Here is a 19,175-nt window from a genome sequence, read left to right as displayed (position 1 = left end):
AAGAAAGTCACTAGTATGCAATGCATTTCGGGGAAACTTATTAGGTATCCCCGAAAAGGCACCTTATTTACACAAATCAATTTGCAGGCTAAATCAATGGAAATAAGTCACTTTGACATTTTTGGGTTATCCTACGTTCACTACACATATGTTGCTATGTATGATAATCCATGTAACTGTATTTGTGTATACCCGGATAAACTTGCTACTACAAAGAAAGCCCCTCGTTATGCAGAGTATTTAGAGCAAATTATGTCAATTTTGTCCCCAGGATGCGACTCACATCAGTTGACTAACACCCAGATACCTATTTTACTGCTAGGCGAACATGGACAGCAGGTGTCTTAAGGAAACACATCCTAATGTCTCCACTCCTACCGGGGATCGAACCACGGACCTCAGTGTGTATACCTGGAGAGGGTTTCGGGGGTCAACGCCCCCGAGGCCTGGAGCTGAGGGCGCTAGCAATCGATTTACGAGACACCTTAGCTTGTTTAGGCACAGGTACACATAAGTACAATTATCATAAATTGTGTAAATTACCTAGGATAACACAAAAAAAGTAACACAAAGTGACTTTTTTGGGTTATCCAAGGTTCTCTACACATATGCTGCTATGTATGATAATCTGAATAAACTTATTTATCCTACCTTAGCTCATGGCAAAGCCCAGCCCTATTTAAGATAGTATATGCTTTCCTCTGATTAAAATATAACAATTGTGAACGGCATCAATCTTCAATGGCTGATGTATCGTGTGAAGTGCATTGATCATTTCATGGGTTTAGGCTGTGTGAGCACAAATTTTGTTGGAATCTGTGTAATAACTGGAATATGCATCTTTTTGGCCAACTTCAAGATTAGACAGGTTAGCCTATGAGCTTTACGTGAAAGCTGATTAGCTGTCTCACTCAACCCTGGAAAAAAGAGCATTTGTTATTTTCTTTCTACGTTTGCTGCTATGGAGCTTTACACTTGCTATCTTCGTTTCTAATTTTTACTACCAGCACTGTTACTCAGTGACACATGACATTACGTTAGTATTACTGACATTACATTACTAACATTACGTTAGTAATGTCATGTGTCACACCAAAATATTAGTAATAAAACTAATGTAATAAAACTAAATAATTTGGAAACTAATGTAATAAAACTAAATAATTTGGTGTGAAGCCCTTTAACATTACGAATAAAAATAAGTCACTGACTTTTTTTTGGGGTTATCCTAGGTAATTTACAGTGTATGATAATTGTACTCATGTGTACCTGTGCCTAAATAAACTTACTTACGAACACCTAAGTATTTAATGCATCAACTGACCTCTTCAAAATACTCATTCTCCCAAAGATAAGTATATAGTGAATTGGTATTGTGGAAAATTTTGATTTTTCCTAAATTCAGCATGTGTAAATTTGAATAATGATGCTGATTTGACCCTTCGAGAAATTTTGTGCAGGTGAGCAGCGGTCGGGAAGTGATATGGCAGAGACGTCATTTGTAATTTGCGAACACTGGTTGTTGTGGAAAATTCAGCTAATAATCCGGCGTCACTGAGGCCAAATTGGGGTGCTTTGGCCTGAATTTGTAATAGGAACCCGTGTTAATGTCTCCTGCTGAAGAACTGGGACAGGAAATTTGTGGGACCTCAAGAATTACGTGCGGAAGGCTACTTATATCCTGTTGAAAACTTATTAAGGTTAGGTTTCATCCTGTTACTGTCTACACATTTCTCCAGCACTCGAGTTACATGGCCTTTCTTAGCCATTAAATGCACTTTTATTGCCTTAATGTCCTTAGTGATTTTAGTGTCTTGGTCTGTATCCAAATTGACTATACTGGATGAAAATTCTTGATCCTTTACTGAGTATAATCATAATTATTTTATTCCTCAAATGAGTCGCGAAATTATCACCGGTGTGCCTCGTCATGTCTCCAGGTGTTAGCATAAGGTTTCGCTATGATACAAAATAAATTCAATCCTTTTACTTGAACCTCCGTCTCAACCAATTCTTGATATTTCCAGCAGTGCTTTTATTACAGTCGACGGATGTGTTGACTGTTACTTGGGACAGGGTTTTTAAGTTCAGTTATCACTAATGATATTTTAGACCCTCAGCTATCATGAGCTATCTTTGTCACTTGGATTATATTTTCAGGTATTCCGCTAGGTTTAATTAAAGTCGTCATGAATATAATTTCCTTTCAGGTGATGATATTTCCAAATCAACACCTCTTTCAACTTTGGGTTGTCTTGGAAATTTGATACTAGGTTAGGTAAGGTAAGATTTTTCAAGGAACAGGACAAGTGTTTCTTTACGGATGTTAAATCATATAATGACCCGCCACTGGAGCTTTTAGTCATTTGACCGAGGCCTTCCACTAGCCTATATATCTTAATTTGATACTGTTACCTAGAAATCCACATAAATGCACTTCACACTCCGTAAATTCCTAGCTCCTCGGGTAATTCATTGTGCTAAATCATGTTCATCTCTTGATTAAATTACTGTTTACTAACAAAATTTCATTCTCTACCATGCAACTACTTCTAACAGTCACTAATATTCGGGATGTATGTCTAACCATCCCATTGCTATAGTGAATTATCGAGTAAAACACTCATGGTCACAATTAGCTATTGCTAATATCACATACTTTGAGCTATACTAGGATCCAGTTGGCAAGGTCCACCGCGCTGCCTCTGTAGGAAATAACTAGCTCGTCACTTGGGAATTAAATGAAAGGTTGATATAAGGGAATGAATGCCATATTTTACTAAGATTAACTCTACCTACATTATTCCTCACGCAGGAAAAGAGGTTACCTGGAGGTTATTCCGGGGATCAACGCCCCCGCGGCCCGGTCCATGACCAGGCCTCCTGATGGATCAGGGCCTGATCAACTAGGCTGTTACTGCTGGCCGCACGCAGTCCGACGTACGAGCCACAGCCCGGCTGATCCGGCACTGACTTTAGGTATCTGTCCAGCTCTCTCTTGAAGGCAGCCAGGGGTTTATTGGCAATTCCCCTAATGCTTGATGGGAGGCTGTTGAACAGTTTTGGGCCCCGGACACTTATGGTGTTTTCTCTTAGTGTACCAATGGCGCCCCTACTTTTTATTGGGGGCATTTTGCATCGCCTGCCCAGTCTTTTACTTTCGTAGGGAGTGATTTCTGTGTGCAGATTTGGGACCATTCCTTCCAAGATTTTCCAAGTGTAGATTATGATATATCTCTCCCTCCTGCGTTCCAACGAGTACAAGTCAAGTGCTTCCAAGCGTTCCCAGTAGTTAAGGTGCTTGACAGAACTTATACGTGCAGTAAAGGATCTCTGTACACTCTCTAGATCTGCGATTTCACCTGCTTTGTATGGAGATGTTAATGTACAGCAGTATTCCAGCCTAGAGAGAACAAGTGATTTGAAAAGGATCATTATGGGCTTGGCATCTCTCGTTTTGAAAGTTCTCATTATCCATCCTATCATTTTCTTTGCACGTGCGATCGTGGCACTGTTGTGATCCTTGAAAGTGAGATCCTCAGACATTACTACTCCCAGGTCCCTTACATTATTTTTCCGCTCTATTGTATGGCCGGAGTCAGTAGTATACTCTGTTCTAGTTATTATCTCCTCCAGTTTTCCATAACGGAGTAGTTGGAATTTGTCCTCATTGAACATCATATTGTTTACCGTTGCCCACTGGAAAACTTTGTTGCTGATAGCGCCATTCCTTCGATGAAAATGTCAGCTAGATCTGATTATATAAGATACTAACTATAGGGATCTTTAAAACTATTTATTCAGAGTACAAATTATTCAATAATTATCATAAGGACCAAAGTGATAAATAACACTGAAATTATCAATCAATACACAATGAGAAATTATTTTTCATCAGTGGAGCATGAGGCTAATGTAATAACGTGACAATTACAACTGTCCATTAACTTACAATTTACGACGCGTTAAGCACAGTTTTTATCACGGTGTTGTACAGTATAACGCAACTCGTGACCACTGCAACACTGCTGCATGCAACAAGCGTTACAGAATACCTGGTTTATATCAAGATCTTCTGAAGGATCTCCGAATACGGTATGGGTGCCATTCACTTCAAGTGGGTTGAACACTTATGACGTAGGGTTCCCGTGAGGCTTAGGTATACATATATTACTCAGTCGTCTAATTACATCAATGTTCAGCAAAGTCGAGTTACATTGTCTGTATGGGAGCTACGGTTTACAACTTCTGGTCCTTAGTACATTTATCGTTCCAGTTGATAATTATCAGGGGATTTTTCCACCTGAAAGAGATTCAACTGGTACGTCAACACTCGTTCAAGTTACTGTGCTTTCTCCTGCCAAAAGCAAGGAGAAAGCACTCTCTCCCTGCCTCTAGCAGTATTTAAATATTCATTTATTTATCTAGTATTAAATATAGCTTAGATAAAGTATATAATGAATAGTTAACTGACCAGATAAATATTACGTTAAATAGGTATAATTAGCTTTTGCATTTTATCTTCGTAAAGTCAGCAAAAACTGATTGGTTATTGATATGAGTGTGCTACTGAGGTCACAGAGATAATCTACGAAGAAAAACTTTTAGCCACCTGCAGTCTGGGCTCTCTAAGCCAGCAACGCCATAAAGGGACTGCCATTCTTATGATAATTAGCAAGTACTAACTTAATCCTTTATCATGTGCTGTAATGATACACAACTAACTTGAGTATAAGAGTATACATTATTAAAATAATGATAATGAGGATGAAGCTAGATACATATGCATGCTACTAAGGAACTTGGGTATTTAAGATACAATCCACATAATAATTACTATAATTTAAAACGTGATCATTTTTACCATAAACTATTTACAGTTATCCTAGGTTATCAATTAAATATCTAGGGGAGGTACAAAATTCCCTACATGACGAATAAGAGCCTATATATGAGGTAAGAGAAAAAAACGGTAATTAAACAGCTTAGTATAAACAAAGACTCGATTAGAAATTTTTTCTTAAAATCAGGAAAGATTAACCAATCATAGAGCGAGAACTAGACACGGCCTTATCCTTATAATCAGAAAAGATTAACCAATCATAGAGCGAGAACTAGACATGGCCTTATCCTTATAATCAGAAAAGATTAACCAATCATAGAGCGAGAACTAGACATGGCCTTATCCTAACCTATCGTGAACCAGCATTATTTTAACCCTGCATCTCTTATGATTAACATATAATAGCTTAACTAATAATAATATCTGAAATATATAATGACTGAAAATCAATATAGGACTTAAGCTGAAATCACAAAATTAAAGAGAAGGAAATAGAAAATAATGCAACATCCAAGTAAAATTAATGAAGTGGGGACTTCCGGCATGACACAGTGCTTGGGGGTGCGGGACTTTTAGAAAATGATTATTGTTTGGATGAGCAGCGTTTGATCGGAGAACTCCAGCATCGCAGGAAACTTTGATCATTCGTCTGTTTTCAGTGTCAGGAATTCGCAAACAAGAGCAGAAGATATGATTGCGGTTTACAGAAGTGCAGCAGCCTTGAATCTACAGATGACAGGAAGAGAGCAAACCAAGAAGTTGATTCCCACAACCATCTTAGAAACATGAGCTAGTGGTACCTTTTCTAGCAGATAAGGGTTTCTTATGCATGTTAATGGACATTACTGCGTATAAGGATAATACCGGACGGAAAGAGTGAGAACTATGATGCATCATAAAAAATAAAGTAACTGAAGGCAAATTAACTAGATTTAAGTCGTGATGAACGACTGTATATGAATAAGCAAAGATGGACGGAAAGCGGAGTCCTTGAACCTTGGTCCTGGGATTGGCAGGTTAGTGCACATATTAACAGTGCAGAAAGAACAAAAAGGCACAATACCGTGACTGGAACAGTACACAAATAACCGGCACAAAGACGGAGAGGAGCATTTATAGTCTCAGTGTGACTGTAAATGGTCCAAGTCGGAGCGAAACGTCGGCGTAAACCTTCCCCCCCCTCTCTCTCTAGTATGTGCGGGTTATTTGTGTATTAACAGTACAGCTGAGTTAGTGTCATAATGACCGCCTTCTCTGTCCACTCAAAATCTTGAGAAACCTTATATACATAAACTAATACAGTCCACAATCTTTCTTTTGAGTTAAATTAATATGAGACTTTATAATTGGACATCGGGGAAGGCTTGGTATGTTAACAAGGTTCCCTGTGACTGGCAATTGTAGGTCTTATAAAGGAACACCCCTGAGTGAGAACCCAGGGGGCTACCAGACCAGTGGATCTATCGACTAAGAAAAATCATTCTTCATTTTACTTGAGGTTGATTTTTTGTAGTTAGTTTTACTGTAAAAGCATCCAAGTTGATTTTGAGATAGTATTTACCACAATTTTGTTACTCGAACGATTAATATATTAACACCTAGGAAAACTGATTGTCAGTAAAATAAAAAACAGTGATTGAAGTAGAATATTATCAGTAGACGGGCTTATGGGGAGTTATGTAAGATTATTCTGTTGTACCGTACATAATACATGGAGAGAACATACATGACGGGGGGGGGGGGTCCTACCTTCCATTATGCCCCCTGAAAACTGTCACTGCAAATAAATAAAAGGTCATAAAAGTTAGTTTTGTACTAATAAGACCTGATTTAGTTATCAATAAATGACTGAGCAATACAGACAACTTCTAGCTGGACTGTGTATTTAGAAAGATAAGTGAAAACGGACTTAAGTTCTGGACACACCTATAACTTAAATTTCATTGAAGGTATACAAATTTTGCTTTTTAGCACACATACTTTTTGAAGTGAATCAATTCACTTCTTTAAGCCCTTTTCCCTAATATATAAGATTTTGTTCGAATTTTGAACCCAGAGGGTTAGCCACCCAAGATAACCCAAGAAAGTCAGTGCGTCATCGAGGACTCTTATTTCCATTGGGGTCCTTAGTCGACTCGTGTGGGTCCATCAGGATGGGACCTACACTAGTCGACTAACACCCAGGTACCTACTTGCTTGCTAGGTGAACGGGACAACAGGTGTAGGGAAACACTCCCAATGTTTCCACCCTAGCCGGGGATCAAATTACGGACACTCGTGTGTGAGGCGAGAGTGTTACCTACCAGGCCACGGGATGATCGTGAATACTGTAGGAGCTCCTAAAATATGAAGAATAGATTGCCAGTCATTGTGGAATTTGAACTTTTTTTTCCGTGAGGGAAACGGACATAGAATGAAATCAGTGAGTCGGTGTCTCCCAGTCTTCCATGTAATGTCTCAGGATGATGTGTTTAGAAGTAATCGTGTGTTTATTCCATAATGCTAGACATTACACAGTAAATTGTTTGTCAAACCTCCGGACTCCAGTAAATGCGTCATTATCATCAATCCAGGTCAATTTCCTGATTGGTCAGGCTGAAAGGCTGTCAGGTGACTATGTTCATCAGAAACCCCTCTTCTAACCTGAAGTGTCATGTACACCATAAAAATCATATTACAGATAACAGAGTAACATTTAGTGAGAAGATAATTGGTTTAATGATAATATACATTGCCACGTACACAATATCTTATTAATGTATTGCAAAACTTAAAATAATACTGGCGTATTGCTGTCTTGAAAAAATATTTCTTTTTCCACATTAGCACTACATGAGGTGAGTGACAACATTACCCCAGGAACGTTTTCAATGCCCGATTTCATCTAGGTTTCCCAGGCATACATTATTATTATTATAATCAAAAAGAAGCGCTAAGCCACAAGGACTATACAGCTCCCAGGCATACAGCATAAATTTTTCGAGTGTTGTGATGATCGCATCATCGTCACTGAAGACCCTGAAGTTCAAGACGTTGAAGTTCAAGACGTTAAAGACGTTGAAGTTCAAGACAGGGTCACAGGTGGGCGGGGCGCCATTTTTTTTTCCACTTATAAATTCATACAAATGCCAGGTAATAAGTTTACACTAACATGTATTAAGCTAACAGTAGAACAAGGCATTAAAAAGCAATAAGTAAAATACATACACAATACACTCACTAGTGGAAGTAGATCATGGCTAAAAATTAACAAGAAGTTAGCAACAGAGTTGTAGAAGCTCTCCTCTGTGCCAAGATTTCGTGGTGTTGCTGTGTCAGACAGGTCTCATTAAATGAAAGGAATACAATACTGACAAGATAATGAATAAGACACGTGTAACAACTGGATAACTTCATTAATGAGACGTTTCACCTGCACAAGGGCTCTTTTCAGTCTAATACAGAGGTAAGAGGATGAAGTGTTGCGTCCTGGGGCCAGAGTAAAGGTACAGTAGTTAACACCGCCACGGTCCTGCTCTTCCCATTCCTACACTTCTTTCTCCTTCTCAACTTCCTCTACCTCTTCCTCCTCCTACCCCTCCTCCTATTCTTATTTTTTTCTTATTTTCCTTCTCAATTTCTTGATTCCTCCTAAGTCCATTCTTACTCTTACTCCTCCCGCAACTCTATTCCTATTCCTCCCTCCCTCCCAACTCCATTCCTGCTCCTCCTCCCTCCCAACTCCATTCCTACTCCTCCTCCCTCTCAACGCCATTCCTACTACTTCTCCCTCCCAACTCCATCCCTACTCCTCCTCACTCCCAGCTCCATTCCTTCTCCTCCCTCCCAGCTCCATTCCTACTTCTCCTCCCTCCCAACTCCATCCCTACTCCTCCTCCCTCCCAGCTCCATTCCTTCTCCTCCCTCCCAGCTCCATTCCTACTTCTCCTCCCTCCCAACTCCATTCCTTCTCCTCCTCCCTCCCAACGCCATTCCTACTCCCCTCCCAACGCCATTCCTAATCCTCCTCCTGCCTCAGACGAGGGATTACAGAGACTTAGTCACACGTAAACTCCTCATTTGCATATGACATCACACAGGGATCAACCAGCAAGGGTTTGTGGTTCTGCTGAGTGTCCCAGCTCTCAACACCTACCATCTGAGGTTGCTGTTGTGATCCTAGCTTCCACCAATGCCTAAGCTGTTGTCCCAGATCCCAGCTCTCAGTATTTCCTGAAGCTGCTGCTGTAATCCCAGCTCACGGAGACTCCTGAAGTGTTGTTGTAGTCTCAGCTATCAACACTTGGACGTAACGATATATAACATTCATTCTTGATGCAGCCACTGAGAGTTTTATCCTCTTAATTAGCAATGTTTTCAGAGTTTTTGTGTTATACTAGATGATTTTAATTTGAATTTCTTTTCGTTCTGATTTATTTATGTCATGTTAGCTGCAGTGAATAATTCACACGGTTCAAGTAGACGGAGGATCGAGCCCTCGGCACTGCTTGTGCTGAGGGCTCGAGGTTGTTGTTTTTGTGCTCTAGTGTTTGTTGTCGCGGTGGGGACTGTTGCTGTTGTTCTTGTTATGTTTTCGTTAATATTGTTGCTGTTGTGTCTGTTAATGGTGCTGTTGGTGTAACTACTCTAGGCCTTCCGCACTATCATCAACACTTCTTTAGGAGCTATGTAATGTTGCAAGGGCTGCAACAGGTAGATTGAATGGGATATAATCAGAGGTAGGAAGGTGGAGTATCAGGATATCCGGTGTGCTCAGGAGATGGACACGGTGCTCGACGCACCACCTTCCTATCTCCGAGAATTTTCCTCTCGGTCTTCCTGTTGCAACCTTTGCAGCATCGTATAGTTACTGATGAAGCACTGGTGACGGTGCAAAAGACCCAGAGGTAGTATTTTACATCACCTGGTGGATTGTCTCCATAGTTTGAATAACTTATTTGAGATTGTCGTGCAAATATCTGGTTAATATTTATTTTAACTGCTCAGTAGGACTCAACCATTTACTTATTTTTCTGTAATATTAATAATGTGTCCAAAAACAGGCACGAATATTTATTTTTTCCACAAATTGTTATTTTAGGAAATAGTAGTCACTGAAATATTTTTACGAGAGGAGGACTATATGTTTTTTTTTTCTCGCGCCCCGGACCAGGCAGCAGGTAGGTGGTGAAGGAACTGACCCAGGAGGCGGGTAGTGAAGGAACTGACCCAGGAGGCAGGTAGTGAAGGAACTGACCCAGTAAGCGGGTAGTGAAGGAACTGACCAAGGAGGCAGGTAGTGAAGGAACTGACCCAGGAGGCAGATAGTGAAGGAACTGAGGCAGAGGGCAGGTAGTGAAAGAACTGGTGCAGGAGGCAGGTAGTGAACCACGCCGGGTCACCATCTGGAAAAGACCCGGGCCGGGACAAGACCGGCGAACCTACTACATACATACAGGTAGTGAAGGATAGTTCAATCCTTTTTATTATACGTGGATTAGTAAGGGAGGGATTTAGTAAATGCGTCTCTGACTCCTTTAATAGGGTGCTAAGGGACGCAGGGAGAGGAGAATGGGAATACAAAGAATTCTAACCTCTGTAGCACAAAGCAGGGCAGACATGGGTGTGAGTTTAGAATTCAGCTAATGGGACGAGCCTAGGGTAACAGATAATGAATTAGGCTCCAATCCCCTAGGGAGGAGCTGGAAATAAGTATAAGGTGATGGAGGAAGCAAAAGGGATTCCACCCTTTGTAAGAATAAGCTGAGGGTGGGATCAAGACTTAAGCTGTGAATAGTGGGTAAGACGAAGGAAAGAATAACTTCAACGCCTATACGGGAATCTATGGAGAGGGGAGAGAGAGAGAGAGAATTTTATGGGAGCGAAAGGTAGTCAAAGGGAGATTCCACCCTTGCCTGTGGTTTAGCTTGATCTCTAGTACACGATAGCCAGGTGTGTGTGTGTATGTGTGTATGTGTGTGTGTGTATGTGTGTATGTGTGTGTGTGTGCGTGTGTGTGTGTGTGTGTGTGTGTGTGTGTGTGTGTGTGTGTGTGTGTGTGTGTGTGTGTGTGTGTATGTGTGTGTGTGTGTGTGTGTGTGTGTGTGTGTTTGTGTGTGTGTGTGTTTGTGTGTGTCTGTGTGTGTGTGTATGTGTGTGTGTGTGCGTGTGTGTGTGTGTGTATGTGTGTGTGTGTGTGTGTGTGTGTGTGTGTGTGTGTGTGTGTGTGTGTGTGTGTGTGGGTGTGCGCGCGCGCGCGCCTGCCGGTCCTCACCATCTATATTTTGTTGCGTGTGTGTGTGTATGTATGGATTCATAAAGGAGTGTGTATGTATTCATATATATATATATATATATATATATATATATATATATATATATATATATATATATATATATATATACGTGTATGCATGTGTTCATGTTTTTGTGTGTGATACTTTGATTCAATTCTCTCCGTCAGTGCATGGGTTAAACATACTAGGAATAATAACACTCCTAGTACTGATTCTTGGGGGACCCTACTCTTTATATTTTCCCATCACAAAAAATCTGTTTTTAAAAATCACCAAATACCATGGTGTGTTATCCAGGTATGTTAGCTCTCAGGAAACTTAACAGTCATACATGACCCTTTATACAATATAAGTCAGGATTAGGATCATCTTGGAGTATGCAGCACCAGCATGGAACCCATCCTTATAAAGAATGCTAAGAAGCCGGAGAAAGTGCAGATATATGCAACAAAGCTAGTTCCGGCGCTAAGGAAAATGAACAGGGAGGAGACGCTAAGTGAACCGACCCTGACGATATTAGACAGGGGAGATATGATAACAACATACAAAGTACTTAGACGAATTGATAGCGTGGACAGGAATAAACTCTGAGAGGCGGGAAACGGATACACGAAGGCAACTAAGTTAAAGATATAGATGAATGATAGAGATGTCAGGAAGTGTTTTTTCACCTTCGGGGTAATTAGGAAGTGAAATGACCTAGACACAGTAGTTGAGGCAGGCTCCATACATAGTTGTATGAGTAAATATCTTAGTTAGGAGGCTGTGAATCTGGCAAGAGACAGTTTGAGAAGTGGGGCCAGGAGCTGAGACTCGATTCATGCAACCACTTAGAGGTGAATATATATAGGCTGGTATGTAATAGCGCGCGCACACACACACACACACACACACACACACACACACACACACACACACACACACACACACACGCGCAATTATGTGAGTACACACACACACACACGCAATTATGTGAGTACACACACACACACACACACACACACACACACACACACACACACACACACACACACACACACACACACACACACACACACACACACACACACGCAATTATGTGAGTACACACACACACACACACACGCAATTATGTGAGTACACACACACACACACACACACACACACACACACACACACGCAATTATGTGAGTACACACACACACACACACACACACACACACACGCAATTATGTGAGTACACACACACACACACACTTCATTCAGAGCTTTGAGAACTTACATATGTAACGGTAAACATGGGCGTAATTAAACAACAGTTTGATGAGTATGTTTATTCAGGAAGAGATCAAGCATCAACTCTGACGCTGGAGGCGAGAAAAAAAACATTTAATAGACGAGACTTGCAGTCGGCCTACTGGCCTGTTCTAAGCAGGTACTACCTGGAGGGTGTTCCGGGAGGTCATCACCTCCGTAGCCCAGTCCTTGACCAGGCCTCCTGGTGGATCAGGGCCTGACCAACAGGCAGTTAGTGCTTGCCGCACGTAGTCCAACGTACGAACCACAGCCCGGCTGATCGGGTATTGACTCATCAAAACCAACCCTTCGTACTCATATATTTTGTACAGCCTGTTATTTTTAATCTCCCAAGGAGTTGTGTTTCGTGTCTGAATTTCCCAGATTGTTCCACTCATCTACAATTCTATTGCTAATCAAGGATCTTCTTACATCCTTTATAAATCAGAATATATACCAACTTAAAGCCATTATTTAGAGTTCTTTGTTAACTATACAAAAAAAACCCAAGTTCTATCTCCTCTATTTCTACCTGTCTTTCACTTGCACACTTCATTCTGGTCTCAGTTCAAAGTCTTCAACGTTCACAGCTATTCAATATATCTTCTTAGGAAAAAAAAATACTTATTTAGTGGAATAATTTTGACATATTTTTCCATATGTTCTCCAGTACATTTATATCAAGTGTAGTACGGAGACCAGAAATGACCTGCATAATGTGAATGAGACCTTTATTAATATTGTATAAAGCTGCAGGGAAACCTTTGGATTTTTAGTGCTTACACTCCATATTAATCCAAGCAATCTGGAAGCGCTATAACGAACGCTTAGGTACTGTGGCCTTGGCTTTACCCCTTTATATAAATACAAGCAGGTTGTTAGCCTTAAAATGAACGCTTAGCTACTGCGGCCTTGGCTTTAGTTTGCTGTTTACCATTGCTCTTGAGTTCTTTTCACATTATGTATAACTGACTTCCGCATTATTTAGTTTGTAAGTGCTGGTGGTGTACACTGTATATGGTTTGTTAATACCCTCAAGATGTGGAAAGAGACACATGTGGAAGAAGACACATGTTGAAGACATGTGGAAGAAGACACATGTGGAAGACACACATGTGGAAGAAGACACATGTGGAAGAAGACACATGTGGAATGACATATGTGGAAGACACATAAGTAAAAGACACACGGTGATACCAACAAGAACACATACGTACAATTATGATTTTTTTGAGGGAAATGTTTCGCTACGAGTGGTTTTGTCAGTCTTAATACAGAGAGAGAGAGAGAGAGAGAGAGAGAGAGAGAGAGAGAGAGAGAGAGAGAGAGAGAGAGAGAGAGATTAGAAAAATAAACTTATTTAGCACTCTTATAAACTTAATTACTGTTTCTAAAATGCTCCTATATATTACAGGTGATTAACAGCCTTACTGACAAAGGTAATTAGAGAGGGTCGTTCCTTACCTGGAAGAGGGAACCACAGACACGAAACACACCATTGTAATTATTAGGAAGATCTGGTAAAGAGAGCTGGCTTTAATGTGTGGTTAGTGTGGAGGCTTGACTCACACAGTACTGTTGATGGTTAGTGTGGAGGCTTGAGCCACACACAGTACTGTTGTTGGTTAGTGTGGAGGCTTGACTCACACACAGTACTGTTGTTGGTTAGTGTGGAGGCTTGACTCACACACAGTACTGTTGTTGGTTAGTGTGGAGGCTTGACTCACACACAGTACTGTTGTTGGTTAGTGTGGAGGCTTGACTCACACAGTACTGTTGATGGTTAGTGTGGAGGCTTGAGCCACACACAGTACTGTTGTTGGTTAGTGTGGAAGCTTGACTCACACACAGTACTGTTGTTGGTTAGTGTGGAGGCTTGACTCACACACAGTACTGTTGTTGGTTAGTGTGGAGGCTTGACTCACACACAGTACTGTTGTTGGTTAGTGTGGAGGCTTGACTCACACAGTACTGTTGATGGTTAGTGTGGAGGCTTGAGCCACACACAGTACTGTTGTTGGTTAGTGTGGAGGCTTGACTCACACACAGTACTGTTGTTGGTTAGTGTGGAGGCTTGACTCACACACAGTACTGTTGTTGGTTAGTGTGGAGGCTTGACTCACACACAGTACTGTTGTTGGTTAGTGTGGAGGTTTGACTCACATACAGTACTGTTGATGGTTAGTGTGGAGGCTTGACTTGCACACAATACTGTTGTTGGTTAGTGTGGAGGCTTGACTCACACACAGTACTGTTGTTGGTTAGTGTGGAGGCTTGACTCACACACAGTACTGTTGTTGGTTAGTGTGGAGGCTTGACTCACACACAGTACTGTTGTTGGTTAGTGTGGAGGCTTGACTCACACAGTACTGTTGATGGTTAGTGTGGAGGCTTGAGCCACACACAGTACTGTTGTTGGTTAGTGTGGAGGCTTGACTCACACACAGTACTGTTGTTGGTAAGTGTGGAGGCTTGACTCACACACAGTACTGTTGTTGGTTAGTGTGGAGGCTTGACTCACACACAGTACTGTTGTTGGTTAGTGTGGAGGTTTGACTCACACACAGTACTGTTGATGGTTAGTGTGGAGGCTTGACTTGCACACAATACTGTTGTTGGTTAGTGTGGAGGCTTGACTCACACACAGTACTGTTGTTGGTTAGTGTGGAGGCTTGACTCACACACAGTACTGTTGTTGGTTAGTGTGGAGGCTTGACTTGCACACAGTACTGTTGTTGGTTAGTGTGGAGGCTTGACTCACACAGTACTGTTGATGGTTAGTGTGGAGGCTTGAGCCACACACAGTACTGTTGTTGGTTAGTGTGGAGGCTTGACTCACACACAGTACTGTTGTTGGTTAGTGTGGAGGCTTCACTCACATACAGTACTGTTGTTGGTTAGTGTGGAGGCTTGACCCACACACAGTACTGTTGATGGTTAGTGTGGAGGCTTGACTTGCACACAATACTGTTTTTGGTTAGTGTGGAGGCTTGACTCACACATAGTACTGTTGTTGGTTAGTGTGGAGGCTTGACTCACACACAGTACTGTTGTTGGTTAGTGTGGAGGCTTGAGCCACACACAGTACTGTTGTTGGTTAGTGTGGAGGCTTGACTCACACACAGTACTGTTGTTGGTAAGTGTGGAGGCTTGACTCACACACAGTACTGTTGTTGGTTAGTGTGGAGGCTTGACTCACACACAGTACTGTTGTTGGTTAGTGTGGAGGCTTGACTCACACACAGTACTGTTGTTGGTTAGTGTGGAGGCTTGACTCACACACAGTACTGTTGTTGGTTAGTGTGGAGGCTTGACTCACACACAGTACTGTTGTTGGTTAGTGTGGAGGCTTGACTCACACACAGTGCTGTTGTTGGTTAGTGTGGAGGCTTGACTCACACAGTACTGTTGATGGTTAGTGTGGAGGCTTGAGCCACACACAGTACTGTTGTTGGTTAGTGTGGAGGCTTGACTTGCACACAGTACTGTTGTTGGTTAGTGTGGAGGCTTGACTCACACACAGTACTGTTGTTGGTTAGTGTGGAGGTTTGACTCACACACAGTACTGTTGTTGGTTAGTGTGGAGGCTTGACTTGCACACAATACTGTTGTTGGTTAGTGTGGAGGCTTGACTCACACACAGTACTGTTGTTGGTTAGTGTGGAGGCTTGACTCACACACAGTACTGTTGTTGGTTAGTGTGGAGGCTTGACTCACACAGTACTGTTGATGGTTAGTGTGGAGGCTTGAGCCACACACAGTACTGTTGTTGGTTAGTGTGGAGGCTTGACTCACACACAGTACTGTTGTTGGTAAGTGTGGAGGCTTGACTCACACACAGTACTGTTGTTTGTTAGTGTGGAGGCTTGACTCACACACAGTACTGTTGTTGGTTAGTGTGGAGGCTTGACTCACACACAGTACTGTTGTTGGTTAGTGTGGAGGTTTGACTCACACACAGTACTGTTGATGGTTAGTGTGGAGGCTTGACTTGCACACAATACTGTTGTTGGTTAGTGTGGAGGCTTGACTCACACACAGTACTGTTGTTGGTTAGTGTGGAGGCTTGACTCACACACAGTACTGTTGTTGGTTAGTGTGGAGGCTTGACTCACACACAGTACTGTTGTTGGTTAGTGTGGAGGCTTGACTTGCACACAGTACTGTTGTTGGTTAGTGTGGAGGCTTGACTCACACACAGTACTGTTGTTGGTTAGTGTGGAGGTTTGACTCACACACAATACTGTTGATGGTTAGTGTGGAGGCTTGACTCACACACAGTACTGTTGTTGGTTAGTGTGGAGGCTTGACTCACACACAGTACTGTTGTTGGTTAGTGTGGAGGCTTGACTCACACACAGTACTGTTGTTGGTTAGTGTGGAGGCTTGACTTGCACACAGTACTGTTGTTGGTTAGTGTGGAGGCTTGACTCACACACAGTACTGTTGTTGGTTAGTGTGGAGGCTTGACACACACAGTACTACTGGTATTTAGTGTGGAGGTTTTCCCTTATGTGTGAGCGGAGAGTGTTGAAGAGTCGTGGTCCCTTAACATTTATTGAGTTCTCTCTCAATGTACTCATCTCTCCCATGTTTTTCATAGGAGGTATGCTACATCGTCTGTAGGATAAACAAAAAAACTTATTTTGGGATTATTAATCCCAGAGGGTTAATAATCCAGGATAACCCAAGATAAACGAGCTATTTGGCTTATTTCCCCTTGTGGTCCTTTATTTCCCTTCCCCAGCATGCCACCCCCAGCACTCAAGTAACACCCAGGTATCTACTTCCTGGCAGGTGAACATGGGTAGCAGATGTGAAGGAACGTCTCCATACGTTTTAACCTTCCCAAGATGCTGCCCATAACATCCAATCAACTCCCGGGTACTTATTTACTGCTAGATGAAAATGGTAAGCAGATGTATGGAGACCCATCCACACATCCCATCCTCCCAAGGATAGACATTTATACTGAGGAGTAACCACGTCCTTTGCCTCGCTGTCTCAGAAACCCATCCCTGCCACCAGTCACCCTGTCAACATAAAACAATAGTCAATTTTCCAACAACTGTCTGTAAAACTGTTGTATCTCCGGGCTGAGGAACTCATTAACTCATTACCGAAGGGTCAGGACTCCTGCCATGACCCACCCCTCTTAAAACCTTTCACAAACTCACAGCTGATAGTTTGTCCTCGTCTACCGCACACATTTAACTTATAAGATTACTGATCCGGAAGAGGAGGGTTACCCACTCAGGATAACCCAATGAAGTCTGTGCGTCATCGGGGACTGTCTGTCTTATTTACATTAGTGTCCTTCAGTTTTCTCCCTTAGGATGCAACCCACAACAGTCTACTAACACCCAGGTACCTAGTTACTGCTGGGTGAAGAGGGGCAGCAGCGATAAGAAAACATATCCAACGTTTCACCCGTGCTGGGAAGCGATCCTCGGCCCCTCCGTGAGCTGGAACGCTACCAATCAAGCCACGAGCATCCACTCATTTTACTACCTGAATTTTCTTAAACAATTTCCTACGTCAGTTTCTTAACGATCACTGTAAACCCACAGAAACTTTTAATTTATTTTCTATTTTATTTTATTATATTTTAAGTTAGAATGGAACAGGTGAGGCCATATAAACCTGTACAAAACATATAATCACAATTACTTAAATAATGAGTGGCACTTTTGACAACGCCCTGTCTGTGTATTATTATCATCATGCGTGTCCGGTGACTCTGAAACCTTTTGGGAAAATGAAAAAATAAAGCCTTTTAATACATAGAACATTTTTGATGTATCCACCATTACTTCTGATACATGAGTGAATTATCTGGCTACGTTCTTCCTTACTCAAAAAATATGGTGGGCATCTGCATAAATGAAGAAACGTAACTTACTTATTATACTGAATGGTTCCAGATTTACGGGACATTGTATTTATGGAAGAACCCTGAGGCAGAGGTTCACTTACACATGCTAGGTGAACAGGGACAGCAGGTGTTTCCTAACACCTGCTGTCCCTGTTCACCTAGCAGTAAGTAAGTACCTGGGTGTTAGACGACTGTTGTGGGTCGTATCCTGGGGAACAAGAGTGAAAGACCACAATGGAAATGAGACAGACAGTCTTCGATGAAACAATTACTTTCTTGGGTTATCCTGGGTGGCTAACCCTCCGGGTTAAAAATACGAGCAAATCTTAAGTAAAAGGACACAAGTGCAACTAATGTGACATTTTATTGTGGCAACGTTTCGCTCTCCATGAGCTTTGTCAAGCCATTACAAACAATAAATGGACACAGAGGGTAAAGTTGTAGTAGTAGTAGTAGTAATACAGTATGGTAGAGCAATTAATTCCTACATGAGTAAGAGGATATAAAAGCTATTACTTGGGTAACATAAAAATAGGTTGGACAAATATAGACTGGAAAGAGGTAGCCTGTTTCAATGTTCACTCGTACTCGTGTACGAATTAATTTCTCTACCATATTGTATTACTACTACTACTACAACTTTTGCCACTACTACTACTACTACTACTACTACTACTACCACTAGTACTGCACCTCACTCTGAGCTTATATATACCCTCTGTGTCCATGTATTGTTTGTAATGGCTTGACAAAGCTCCTGGAGAGCGAAACGTTGCCTCAATAAAATGTCACATTAGTTGCACTTGTGTCCTTTTCTCAGTAGTAGTACCAGTTCCTAGTAACCAGTTACCAGTGTACCAGTAGATGACTCATTACCAACCGTCTCTGTGTGAATCACTGACTGTAT

This window comes from Cherax quadricarinatus, unplaced genomic scaffold, assembly GCF_038502225.1.
Source record: "Cherax quadricarinatus isolate ZL_2023a unplaced genomic scaffold, ASM3850222v1 Contig200, whole genome shotgun sequence".
In the NCBI taxonomy this organism is placed as follows: Eukaryota; Metazoa; Arthropoda; class Malacostraca; order Decapoda; family Parastacidae; genus Cherax; species Cherax quadricarinatus.
The sequence above is the reverse complement of the archived record's forward strand: the minus strand, read 5'-3'. Positions refer to the sequence as shown.